Source organism: Protopterus annectens, chromosome 15.part0 (assembly GCF_019279795.1).
Source record: "Protopterus annectens isolate FY-2018-M chromosome 15.part0, PAN1.0, whole genome shotgun sequence".
Classification (NCBI taxonomy): Eukaryota; Metazoa; Chordata; order Ceratodontiformes; family Protopteridae; genus Protopterus; species Protopterus annectens.
Window position 1 is genome coordinate 550,641,565 of NC_056749.1, and position 15,339 is coordinate 550,656,903.

Here is a 15,339-nt window from a genome sequence, read left to right on the forward strand (position 1 = left end):
ACTCATATGCTAAGGAAGCAAAACAGAAGCAACATGTGTGAATGGGAAAATGTGGGTGCATGACCCAACACTCAAAATAAACAACAAGTGAATAGAGGTAATCATCCTAATAAAATTTAGTTTGAAAAGCCTGCATAATATACCATAATAAGTCAAGAAATAGCTGCACGTGGCTATCATCATGGATCAACATTCACATCTTTATCTAGAGATATTGGTAACTTATGAAACTTTACCTTCTGGGTTGCAATATGGCATTTACCAGAATCTTTACGATTTATTTATTTATTTTTATTAAAAAAAACTGAGTTGCTAGATATAATAATTTAGCTACTGTAATGAAAACTAAACAGATCAAGAAGCATTTAGTTTTAGAATTATAACTGTTTGCAGGATGGTTTCTTTGTATCTGATCATTTATACTCTCTAAATAGAGTGTTTTAGACTTAAGAAAGATATACATGTCTCAGTGCAACTTTTATAAAACTTTCCCTTCATATAATTAGAGTTGTACTTCATTTGGATGATCTATATTTATCATTCCTTGTTTCACAAGTCTAGAGTTCTATAAAATTTACTTTTCTGAAGCCAATCAATTACAAAGTGACCATTGTTCCTATACTAAAATAAAACCACATTTAGATGTACTGCAGTAAAACATATGTAAGAACATCAGCTATGACTACAGAAGTAAAAAGCTCCACATTATGAGCTAAGGGTGTGGGGTCAAATGCAAAAAGTACCATTTTTAATATTTAATTTGAATTCAGACTGGCTGACATTTTCCAGTTGCAAAACTTAAGGTGGTACTTCTGCAGAATGAATGCCTGGTCCTGACTAACAACAAAAATATGCTTCTCTCCTAACATCCTATAACACCTTATGTACTAATCAAAAGGCAAAAAAGTCAGAATGACAAACTATTCGGTAAAAATTTCAAGAAAGATCCAGCTAAGCTAGAGTCTACACTGTCTAATACCATAACACCTTATGTTAAGATATACTTGCCCTCCATAGTTATTAAGAAGGAGACATCCCTACAACCATGCAACTAATATGTATGAAAGTTTTTGTAATGTCTATATTGTCCATCCACTCTTTGAAGGTACAGTTTTAGTACGTGACTAGCAGTGGTGAAATGATACTGATGAGCACGGTTTTGATGACTTGTATTTACACCTCTTTAAGGAATCTGACATTAATTTTCATGAAAAATGCTGAAATTATTGAAAAAACATGCAGGGCATATGGGCATTAAATCTAGTGTGAATGTTATACTATGGATTGAAGATTCACTGACAAAAGCTATGCAGTACATATGAGTGATAATGCTAGCTAATAAATAAAACAATCCAGACTGAATGGAAAAATAACAAAAAATAAAAACAGCAACCACTCAGGTGAAAAAATGAAAATACAACAACTTTATTAAAATATTTTTGCACTTTTGTCTTAGACTATTTAAGTGACTTCATCAGAATTAACATTAGATGCAACAATTAACATATTTATACCTATAAAATCATTTGATTCAATTAACAACATGAAGTTCAGTCAGATTATTCAATAAATATTAAAAAATCATTCTGTTGTGCTCACAGAAATATTCCACATCGTAAACATTAAACTACAAGCAAATAGAAAACGTTTAATATTAATATAGCCATTCAAAACAGGAAATCTATTGGCATATAAATGCAGCTGCCATTTAGTTTTTCTAATTTCAAGCCTATTTCTAAAGTTCTCTCCTCTTTTTTTCACATCCAAAAATTTACAATCATTGCAACTGGAACACATGGTATTGCATACTATTCCACAGGAATCACAGTTAGAATAAGAAGATACTGGTATAATTCTGACCAAATGTTTTGATTCAATGTATAGCATCTCTGAAATGTATTCATAGCACTACATTTTCCACATTAGTAAACAGCATTTTCTTTATTATTTCTACATTCAACAGAATTTCTTTAATGTTAGCTGTTTACATCTATCTATAGCTATCTATATAGACAGATACACATCTATATATCTACCTGTGTATATGTGTCTATCTATCTGTATATCAATCTATATCTATCTATCTTCTATTATTTATTTATATATATATATATATATATATATATATATATATATATATATATGTGTGTGTGTATAAATACATGCGCATAAACTTAGGACAACTTCCAGACAAAATTTTCCAATTATCTAACAAGATTGTTTTTATTACTAATATTGTCAATGGTCATATGTAAACAAAATGACGTGTTTAAAAACAAAATATCTGTCTTATTATTAGCCAAATACTTTAAATGTATATGGGAAAGGTCTCATGCCTTTTTCATTTCATTTCCAAGGTTTCCTTATTTTAAAAAAATCAAAATAGTAACCTCTTTCTAAACACAAGGTAACATTGTTAAGCTCACTGTTATCACAGATAATACTAAATAGCACAGACATGATAAGATAAGACTGTGTGAGGTTTATACACTGGACAGCAACTTGAGTGTGTCAGAAACAATACAATTGGCAGGCAAGAAATCACCTGTAATGTGAAGAATGTCCAAAATGGTGGCCTAGAGAAAGTAATAGAGAGAACAGTATTTAACATAACAGGAGTAAACAATCTCAGCACTGCCAGAAAGTGGACAGCAGAGCTTTGGTACTGATGCATCTGATACATGTATTGGTTTGACAAAAGAACAAGCTTTGTCTCCATGAAGAAGTGCTAAGGGATGACCAGTAACACCCAGTATAACATCTGTGTCATCTACAATGTGGCTGTCGCTCCCATGGCACTGAATGGATGGACACACTACTGAATTCCAAGTTCTGACAGTCATTTGTGTTGAAACACATTAAATTAACAGAGACAGCGGATGCTGAGTGCATTCCTTAAGTACAAGAGTCATGAAATCTGGGTGCTGTCCTAGCCTGCATGCTACACTATGTGCTTGGCTGCATCTCCTCACCTACATGTTACACCCTTGCTTGACGGCATCTCCACACCTACATGCTATGCCATGTGACTTACTGTATAACAATCTCAAACAACCCTAAAAACATTGTACAGTCATGCAGACATTCCAAAGAGCTGTAAGGCTGACAACGCTGACAGATACTACTGACAGCAGGCATGTAACTATCAAGGCATCTATGGGCCGACAGGGAATTGTGTGTTTAAACTACAATGGCTGCCACTTTGAAACGTACATGATATCATTACCGCTGTCTTTATAAAGCAATCTAGGAGTGCCTGCTTATTTATTCACTTATTAACCGAAAGTAGTAAACTGATTCATAATAGACCAATTTCAGCCACAGCATGGGGCTGCTTTTTAACAGATAATAAATATCATAAAACTGGAGTATGTAGCGAAATGGCACAGCAAAGGTTCAGGCCAATGTGGCTTCAGTTGAAAAGGGAGCTTGGGAAGAGTAAATTGACATGACACCCCAACCCCATGAAGAAAGTGAAAAGATGGAGGGGGTGGGGTTGATGATGGTGATTCAGAACAATGCCAAAATGTTCAAAACAATATTGATGTTTACATCGTCAAAGCAAATACTCATGCGAACCTTCACAGCAATGGCTAAGCATTCAGAATAAAACTGACATTTACAAAGACAAATCTATAGAGTACTAAGTGGCAGAGGCAGTGAACACAATAGTAGCAAGCATAACAGATATAACAGAGAATCATACCTCTCAACCGTCCAGATTTTCACAGAATGTCCAGATTTTTGCCACATATTTTGGCCTGTTCCTCATAAATTTTTGGTTTTCTGGCAAATGATTGGCAAATTGTTGAGGATGGAAGTAAGAAAATAATGACAGGCGTTTCAGTTTCAGACTTCATACCCTTCAGAAAATTCACACTAATAGAGAACCTTTCATCCTACCAACTATCTAAGTTTTTAAGATCAATATTTAAAAATTGTCCCTATTTCTGGGACTTTGCCCCCCCCCCCCCATTATTTATGGTTTTGTCTAGACTTTTTGCTCTAAGAGGTTGAGAGGTATGCAGAAGATATATGCTATACTGAGTAAGTAAGCCAATTTTGCTGAGAATTCACCCAGGGAACTATCCCAAATAGCAAACTTGTTAACACATGTCACCTATATCACCTCATAAGCACCTTTTCTTGTAGGTACAGTATCTCTTACCTAGGTCACACATAACCACTGCATGTTTATATTATACTGTATTGTTTATATTATACTATACTCTAATAGTTATCTACCGGATCCCAAGATATGATGCCAATATGCTCTTCACGCACTGTAGCAAATGACAGCTGAAATTTAGCACATAGACAAGCAAATTCCATCATGAGGAAATTTTATAGTATTCTTAAAGGACAGAAAACATGTCCAGATGTCTTTCGTGGTGTACTACAACATGGCATGGGCAACACCAGCAGAAAACTTCCTGTTTTATATCTCCACCTCACAGGACCAAGCCCAATGGCTCCTCTACCAGCACCTAAACAGCACATCAGTTCTATGGTAGTAGGAGCTGGAAATCCCTGGGCATGGTGAGAGGCCTACAGTGCATTTGTGCTTCACTATATATTTCCCTCTAAAGTGAAGAATGCCTCCACTCACTGAGTTCCCCTCTGCTTACTGTATAAATTGCACATGGTAGTGTGGGCTCATCAAGACTGAGCTCTAGGTGAGCATTTCTTGTCTGTGTCATGCTGCACAATATAGTGATGAGTAAATGGCTGGCTGCAGCACGGTATGTGGTACTGGTACCAGACGTTGTGACATATGCCAAGTGACACAGTGGGGATGCAGCAGGAAACACAGAGCATGCAACACCAACCATGGGACATGCTGTACTGATGTGCAGAATGGGAATGGTGAACCAGTACAGGGAATGAAAAATGTTGGTTAGGCTATGTCTGTGTCAAGTGTTGTCTGTGATCTGCATTATTTATGTGTGAGCATGTTTGAATAATCAGTAACATAATGTAGTCCAAGTAGTTCATATGGCTTGATATGGATCACAGCAAAGACTAAAACGTGTCTGTATTGTATTTGTTGTAAATTAGGCAGCAATACAACATTTACTATAGATGCAGTGCCACTGTATTACATCATTTATTAATTTTATTTATATTATTTTCTTTTCAACACAGATATACCAACACCGCATTCAAAAACTGTAATTTTCTCCACAGCTTTTTTTCATGGCTATGCCCCCATTATCATTCATAATATGATACAGACCATGAACTATAACCCCTATAAACACAGTGGACTGGGGTGATGCTGGTGTAATAGGCTGGGAGCACTAGGGATGTTACTTTGGAACTTTATAGCTAATCTAACCATTGCATTCATGCTCATTGAGACGTTTATGTATGCACACACTTGCTAGCCAAAGCTGAAGCATGTTCTAGTCACATTATGTGAATGAAAGTCTGACAGCACAATAACAGATCCCCTTGGCCTTCACCAAAGAATACAGCTCCAATGCATCCCACAGTCCCGTGCTACATGGTTTGGACTGCAACGCTGCAATCCCCCATCAGGCCTTCCAGTGCAGTTAATGCTACTTCAAACCAAGTCACTGGAGACATAATTAGAATGAAGAGTCAGGTAACCACAAGCATAAAAAAAAATTTCTTTCACTCTGTTATAAAATCTTATAAATGACAGGAATGTTTGGAATTAACCAATTGGTACAACAAGTATTTAGGCTCATATATTATTCATTAATTATTATTCCAGACTCTATCCCTGGCCACTTGGCTCAACCAATCAGCAGCTTGTGCAAGAAACTGTTGACCAATCACACCAGCTGTTTAATGAAATGAGGGCAAATGAGACCCATTCAAACCATAGTGTTGCCAGGTCAGTGAGTTTGGCTTTAGTAAGCAATTTAATAAATTATGGCGATAATATTTTATTTTATTTCTGGGTTGCAACAGTACATAGTGCCAACCTACGTCAGATTTAGGTGACCAAAATAAGGCCCTATGTTCTGCAGTACCAGAATGAGTGAAAAGCTCAGATTCTACATAGATAAACATAGATTTTACATAGATAAACAGTGAAAATAGCTTTTTTAATGTTCATCTTTAAAGGTATTAAAATCAGAGGTACAGAATTTAAACTTAAAATGATGTTACAACATAAATAAAAGAAAATCAAACTTTTTGTTCAACTGACTTCATAAGGTTTGTCAAATATTATTTTTTTTTCCAGTTATAGCCTCAGAAGCATTATTTAAGGAAAGATTGGAAACCATATAGAATTTCAAGGACACAAAGACCATATCCTTGAGTCTTGAATGAGTTATCTTTCTGTAATTATGTTTCCTTTGTAACCTATATTACTTTCATTTGAATAAGAAAAAAAACTTAAGCTGAGGTAATAAAAGTGAAGAATAACAGACTGAAAATGATTACCAGAATTCTCATTATTTCCACAATTAGAGAACTTGAAAAATATGTGCAAACAACTCTGTATAAGTAACATTTAACTCGTGTAAGGTTTTCAGTTTATTCAGTGCTGCTGGTTAACAAATGGTCACCAATTTAACCTGTACTTCTTTGCAAAGCACATTTGACAGTTCTGCAAATTTAAACAAAGAAGATACATACAAATGTCTTTTTTTTGTGTGATAGAGAAAAAAAGCAGCATTTGTACCGAATGATCTTAAATGCCTTGAAGAGGCACATCTGGAACATATGCACAGCTGACCCATATTGGCAAAATTCTCTCAACTCACCAAAGTAACTAAACTGCCTCAACTGTGCTTCAGGAAGATGGAATTGGAACATTTTTAATCCTGAAGATACTATGAGGAATATATAACGCTAGAGTTACCTTTTCATATTTTACTAAATCAAGCATTACTGACAAATAAGTTTAACAAGTTGTAACCATCCACTTTTTATATAGCTCATGCCTGCAGCATAGTCTTTTGGACAACATTTAACAGCTTTGCCATTTTATGTTACCTGAGGTGCTGAACAAGGTTATTTTCTAACAAAGCAGAAGAAGAATCTTTCAGGTGGGCAGCTTGTTTCTAGGTGTGCAACGCTATATATATTTATTCATAAGGTCATTCATGGGAGTTACATCAACACATTTCTGACACAACAAACAATTCCTTTCCAAATTGTACTAATGACATGTGCTGCTCAACAACTGCCATCTTTTTTTATTATTTTTGGAAATACAAGAAATGCTGAGTTGCACCTTGAAAAACACTTCACAAAAGGACCAGTGAATGAAAATATCTTGAAAGATACAGACAAGTAATTTAGTCAATTAGAGGTATAAGCAGTCGTTAATGCTGACAGCCAAACAGATTTTCTTTGAGATATTTTGAGCAGACTGTTTATTTGGAAATGCTCAGAAAAATCCTGCTAATGCTTTACTAGGTAATAAATGCTGGCAGAGGTTAGTATAAAAAAAATCTATTGGCTTCATTTCAGCAATTCTGGGGTTTTTTTTAGTATCAAAATTTGGGAGGTATGAAGGATTATTCATTAACTGGGAGAGTCAAACAGGAAGTTCCCAGGTTGTAGGCAAACTAAAGGTGGTATTCGTAGTCTAGAGGTTGACAGTTGTATAGAGGTTATTTGATAGGAACATTGCTGTGCCTATATGCAAATACACAAAGTACTGGTTATTTGCACTGTATAAGTAAATGCAAATGTGTTTTAATAATCACACCCACTGGCTGAAGGCATTCCTCCACTACCTGCTCAACCAACTCCTGAAGCCAATAGTCAGTGAAGCTTTACAGGCTGTCATGTGTCAAGGTGCCTACATCACCTGTGCCACTGCTCTGACCCCATGAAGATGTCACTGGAGGGGTAGAGGGTGAACTTTCCCTGGCCTCGGATTCATGCAGCTAGACTGCTTCTAAGGATTCTGGACCTTTAAAAAAATTAAGAGAAATTAGAGAAAAAGGAAATAAATAATGACAAAGGAATGCATAATTAAAATCAGAAAAAGTGAGGAAAGACAAGGAAGAAATGAAGACAATAAATTTGCATATAATTTCAGACATCGTTCTGATCTTTATTATTAGTAATATTATTTTTCTTAAATCAAGTAAAACAGCATTTCTGTGAAATGCTTATAAATACATGAGAAAAATCAATATACTGCTTTCAAGTGGTAGTGATTTTTACATTTGTAGTCTACTGATACTAATGAGATATGCTGGCTTAATATAACATATTTTAATACATTTGAAATTTCTGCATGACATGGATTTGGCTGTAATAGTGTACTGAAAACATTTTACTCCTGTTATCTTTGTACATAAATTACTTTTGCAGTTGTATTAATGAAAACAGTTAAAGTCAGAAACCAATATTTATTACTTAACATTTTCTTGTACGATTTATCAAAAACACATTTTCATAAGTTTGGGGTTAGTGATGTTGATGTCGGATAATATGTTTAGTACGTTTTTAAAATGTTATATAGTATGTTTTTCTTTAAAAGGTTTTTGTTGTTTTCTTAACAGAAATAGAAAAAATCATCTCACCACTCTCTTTCTGCTTCTTCTGTCTTTAATGTCTTTAACTACTAGCACTACAGCTGACTAGCCTGACAGATGAGAATAATGTACATAAAAGATGTGTTATAATGACATCATTTGCCTATTATCTGACAGCATTTGCTGCCAGGAAAGCGAACGCTCACCAGTGCGGCACACATAAGCAACATAAGGGTAAAGGTAAAGTGCATATTAACAGCAACACAATTAGATTTTCTTCTTAGATTTCAACAACAACACAAAAACAAAACAACCAACACTTTAAACATAACACATAAATTTATCAACTTTAAAAAACAACCACGAATTATTTTTGAGAAAAAAAGTAGGCATATGTAAAATGAATACCAACATTTCTTTTTAAAATGGAAATAATTTGCTGCATAGAGAACACATAACAGCAGTGTTGTTTATCTGTCTCGGGTTTCTGTTCCTTAATGTTTCTGACATGATTACTAGTACCACTTAGCAAGGCACTGATGTTATTGCTGCACTTGCATAGTATATGTGGTAGTTTTTTAAACATTTCTTTTCATTTCTGAAATATGCTTTCATTAAGCATAGAACCAGTAAAGCATAGATTGTCATACAGACATTATACCTAATCCATCCATACTAATATTTCCTATAATACAAGTTGTAATAGTAGGAGTGCATCTTCCTTCAGATTATTGGACTTTTATTTGTGGGTACAGTTTATGGGCCGGGTGTTTTCCTGGAATCGTACCATATACTTTCAGTGTAGGTTCTACTTTCCAGTATGTTTTCCATACTTAATTTGCAGTTTTAAGTAATCATGTGAATTTATTTTGGCAAAACATCTTTAGCTTACACTCAGAGGCAAAAGCTGTACACACAAAAATGTAACAGTTTAAAGAAAGTTTTAACAGCCTTCCAGATCAACCTTATTTAAACAAAACATATTTACTGTTACAGATGGATGCAGACCATGCAGTTCATAGAAATGTGTGCCTAGACAAATTATAAAAATGCATCAGATGTAAGCAAACAATACATTTCTCAGTATTCTCTTGCTGGTCATTCACTTTCTTCTTTAACACCACTCCTCTCAACCTTCTCTCTAGCTAGGGTCTGATGCCTAACATAGGTCAGCCATCTTGTACATCTAGTTAATATTGTGGAAGAAATTACTGTGTTATACAGTACCATGCTAATAATTATTTCTGGCCTATACAAACAAAATCCTTTCTTTACAGAAAATGTCTGCATGTAGTGCAAGTAATAGCTAAGCTAATACTTACTATACAAAAAGTATGTGGTAATGCTTTTGGTTTGTGTATAAATACACACATTTATACACTTGAAAAATACTTGTAAGTATATTCATGCAGATGTAAATCTGTATTTACAGACATATATAGCCATACTTACATATATTTACCCATACATATACATGTGTGTTATACACAAATATGTCATCACATAAACATTCTATATTTGTATACAGGTATGTTTATGTTTTCTCATGCATTCTAATTACATATGAATATTTACTACTTACATTTCTATTAGCATATAAATTCAGTTATGCAACAGTTATATAGTATTTTTTTAAACCTATGGTTGATATCATTAAAAAAAATCAAAATACTTACTATAGAACTCTGACCTTCTCACTGACACCTGATCTACCCAATCAGCCAGCCAGTAAGATCTGCTCTTCTGTAGGTCATCATACCTGTGTCAGTGGTGGGGGTGATTCCTGTGAGGGTTGATAGGTACTAAACCATCTTCTGCCAGATGTTAATATTCTTCCAGTCCAACCCACAGGCACAGGATTCGATCTGATCCAGGTACAAATCTCTAAGAAGACAGAGCATTATCTTGGTCACCTTGTGAGACCATTTCAGAGATCAGCTCAGCCTTGGGCCTTCATAGATACCGCCATCATTCAAAGTGCCAGTACCAGAATAGAGAATGTAAGTTCAAGGCTATTGTGTACAGGTTTGCAATGACAACTTCTGGGGTGAGACATCACCATAAAAAATTACCTTGTAGGGTCTTTACTATTAGAAATTATATTACTGGCAGGTTTGGTTTAACCAAATTGCTTTGTCACAAACCTTTTTTTAAAGAAATACTTTCGTATTTCATGTTCATGTTGAATAAAAGTTAAGTCATGAAATCATTACTTTTTAAGTTGGTTACATCCATTTTTGCTTATGTAATTATCTTTTATTTTATATGAATAAGTAAGCTTGGTGGTGATGTAGGGATTCTTTGTTTAAGCATGCCCTTTTCAGTACTGCATTAATGTACACCATTTCCATTTATATGACTTTTGTTCTACTTTAATGCATAAAGGAATGACATTATGAATGTCATTATGAATATATGTTAAGTACTAAGTAGTTTTAGGTAATAAGGTGCATCACAGTATGCAGGAAGGCCATTAATTATACTTCAGGAAGATGCAGACACAATGACACGAGACTCCATTTTTCTTTTTCTAATCATAGGAGAATAACTAGGGTTGTTCCTCCATTTCTGGGAACAGTTAAGGTGTGCTTAGAATGCTGTAGACTCCACCACAGTGTGTTCACAAGTACATACATGAGATGTACTTACGTGGATTGGTGACTTACACTCTCACTTATTACTGCATTTAATAAAAATAAGAGTAAATAAGCCTAATTTGCATAAAACAGGTACAAATGACCTTGAACTTTTATCATATTAACTTGTGATCGCTCAAGATAAGTAGGAGATGCTTTATTATACCATGACCCCCCATTAATATTCCAAAACATGCACGCTGATTGGCCAGCATGTACGTTGTAAATTGACTTATACTAATGGAAAATGTCCGGTTGCCCGGACTTTTTCCATTAGTATAAGTCTTTTTTAAAACAGTCTCGCTATGTTAAAGGAGTTTAACATAGCGACACAGGTTTAAAATAAGCAACGGAGATCTCCGTTGCTTATTTTAAAGCTGTCTCGCTATGTTAAACCCATTTAACATAGCGAAACAGTAAAAAGCAACGGAGATCTTGCTTTCTCCATTGCTTTTGCCCACAGCTCTGATGTACTGCGTCATGCGCAGTACATCAGAACTGCCTCGGAATACCAGACAGCTGCGGAAGGGCAGCAAGGAGGCATTATACAATGCCATTATTTAAGAAAAGTAATTATTTTTTTTCTTAAATAATGTCATTGTATAATAGCAATAACCCACTTCTGAGTGTGGGTAATGCTGGATTTACCCACGGTTGGCTTTGTTTGGTCCCTCGGGCTTTGTCCTCAGGACCAAACCATGCCAACCGTGGGTAAATCCAGCATTACCCACACCCAGGCATGGGTTATTGCTATAGCAAATCACAAATTTACTCAGGTATAAAAATAATAATAAAAACAAGAGATATTACTTGAAATCAGTACATATTGCTTTAGAGAACTGTGTTTAAAAATGAATAATGTGCATTTTATAATTTTATAGATCTGACAATTAGTATCCTAATAATTCATGATATTAGTGTCACTTAGAAATGGGAATTCATGACATCAGCACTGAAATTCTGTGTGGAGTAATTGCAATACAAAAGGTATTCTTGGAAATTATGTTTGCAGGCATTTACTTACTATGACACAAAGGATATAACTACATACTCTGAAGTGATTGAAGTGTGATATAATGCTTTTTTCCCAATGTATTTTTGTGTCTTGACATATGCTGCTTTACTGGGGGATTTATGTTAGTCAAAAATAAATACAGGAAAGTGATAGGGGAAGGATAATAGTCTGCTAGCAACGACATAACATAAAAGTGTAATGCTGAGTACTTGCAATATTACTATGAATTTGCTGATGATGCTCTAGAGGTTACTAATTGTACTAGCAGTATGTGCATATGAATATGGATGATGTGTCACCATAAGTGTGATTGCACTCAGATCTTGGATATGTTTGTGATGAAAGCGGACCTGCTTTCATTGCTGTTTTTTGGTTTATTTTTGCTGATGACTGGATTAGAACCTTCAGTGTATGACTCTGACACATTGCTTTAGATACATGAAAGACTGCAACAGAGATCCAGATTGAGAAAAGACAACTTTAGCCATGAGGAGAATTGCATCCTCATATCAGCTTTTAGGAGCTGTGGCAAATGCCTGTTTGTAAATGGGGGTCCCAAACAAGATGAGAAGGCAAAGACATGGAACCTGGTAGTTATATATCTAAATGCCATTGGCAGAAGGTATAATAAATTAACACAGTACAAGAATAAGGCCAATGAGATGACAGGACACGCATGATCAAAAGCAGAATGCAATTGTATCTGTACAGAGGGACTAAAACAAACACTCCTTTAACACCTGATGAGGAATATCTCCTTTTCATTTATGATGGTGATTTTGAGACAGATGACAACAGCACTGGAATAATTAGAGGTGGTGTGAACATTGACTGTTAGCCACATCTACAGTACCAACAGATATCTGCTTACAAAGGGTGGTTTCACAATAGTAATAAATGTACAGTATATTGTGATAGATATAAATAGCTACAACTACACACAACACACACACACAAACACGTGTGTGTGTGTATATATATATATATATATATATATATATATATATATATATATATATAGAGAGAGAGAGAGAGAGAGATATTAATATAGAGATTCACTTTCAAACCTCGAAATGCTGAAATTGTCAAATTGCAGTATCTCGAGATGAAAATATCATAAGTTAAAAGCACAAATCATGAAAATTATCCCAGGGCAAGTAAACACTTGCACAAAACTACAAACAATATACCACACCATCATAAACCCACCTAAGTGGGTGAAATTCATCAATTTCAGCAGTTAAAGGCTTGAAATTGAAACCAGATATAGATATAGATATGAAACATCCCCCCTCTGGGCCAGTGATCAAGGAGCCTCAATCCTCACCACTGACACTGGTGGGGAATGTTCACTGAGAGAAAAGTAGACACACACAGTGTTTTCAGATGTAGCTCTCTGCACAAAGTACACTTTCCTTTAAGAGTACACAGGGAATGCACACTCCCATCCTGGGTCTGAGCTTCCTCTCCAGGCCCCAAATAAGTCTCCCCACTGACAACTACAGAGCTAAGTCCTTAGCCACGTGTTCCAAGCCAAGTACTCCACCACCACCTCTGTGAAATCAGGGCTCTCAGTGTCCCTGTTCAAAGTAGCTGTCACACACACACTACGAGATTTGATTTACACACACACACACACACACACACACACACACACACACTCACCTGGGAAAGGCCGGCACAACTTACCCAGTCTGACACCTCCACCCAGACTACAAGTTAGATACTGCCACCAGAACACCCAAATCCAGGTTCTTTAAGGCTCTTATAAGGGTACCCAATTACACTTATTAAAATTAATACTTATACAAATGGTAGTGTTAACCTAGCAGCAAGACTTTCAGAAATGTGAAGTCACACTGCCATCAAATAAAAGCAAGTACTCTCAAAGTTTAAATATTTTCTAAAAGACCAGTCAGAATGAAAGGTTTAGATATATTTAATAATAAAAAATAAAAAAAAAACACAAATGGAAAGACAGAGACAGATACAGAAAAAACAACATTTAGCTAATCTCACTATATTTTCCTAAATGAATGAAGAATTACTGTTCCCTAGTTACTTACGAAAAGCAAGGCAAGGTGAAGGTGGAAAGGTGTCTCGTCATATCCACAAAACAGAGTGCACTTATCACATCTCCCTCTAGTATTCAAATACAGTTTCAGTGTTGGCTACAGAATGACATCTAATCACCCGATTCTGTAGTTCTCACACCACCTCCTCATTAGAAACTGAGCCAGGATCTGGTACTGATGTGTCACAATACACACAAAAATTTAGCTAAGGTTTATTACAGCATCTGGAAACTGCAAAACAATTCCAACACTTACATCCTTCCTACAGAAACTAACAAGCCATTATCTGGCACCCCAGGGTAGCAATTAGTTCACCACTAAGGGCAATACAGCAGGATCTCAGCCCAGGCTTTTCACAGAAATTGTCTCTCTGGCTGCATTCAGACCTGTGAGATAAAATTGTTATGGCCTAAACCAAGTCATTTAATTTCATGTTATTTTTTTCTTAAGATTAGCTGGGCTGAACCAAGTCATTTAATTTCAGGTTATTTTTTTGTTAAGGTTAGCTGGGCTGAGCTTAACCTCTTTCTTTCCAGTATCCTCTGTTAAAATGTATACATTTTATCAGCTACAACCATACAATCTGACATGCATGTATATTTCTTTTCTGTCAAGCAGGACCCACTGTTGACACATTTTTAACATAAGCAATTTTACATATACATTTTAACACAGCCATCTGTACAAATCAGTTTGATATTCAAATGACATAATTATTTACAAAACTCCAGCTAGTTATGCTGGCATATGTTACACATGCACTGCCCTACTTCCATTGGTACAGTGACATTACCTCATGTCATCACAAGATACATACATATATATAGATATGGATCTAATTTTCTTCATCAAAAATACACTTGTTCGAAAAAGAAAAGTAGATCCCACTTCAGCGAATCCCTAACAGAAACAACAAACACACAAAAAAACATCTTTTGCAGGGGGACAAGCCCCCCTGCACCACACATGTGGGGGGGATTTGCCCCCCACACCCCCCTACTTTAATATTCTCACTCTGAGATCGCACTACAATGGGGAAAAGGGAATACTCCCTTATCCCCACTGTACCACGATCTCAGCACTAGTTTGTTTAGTTGTACATAAACACTAAACATTGATGTACAACTAAGATGACATGC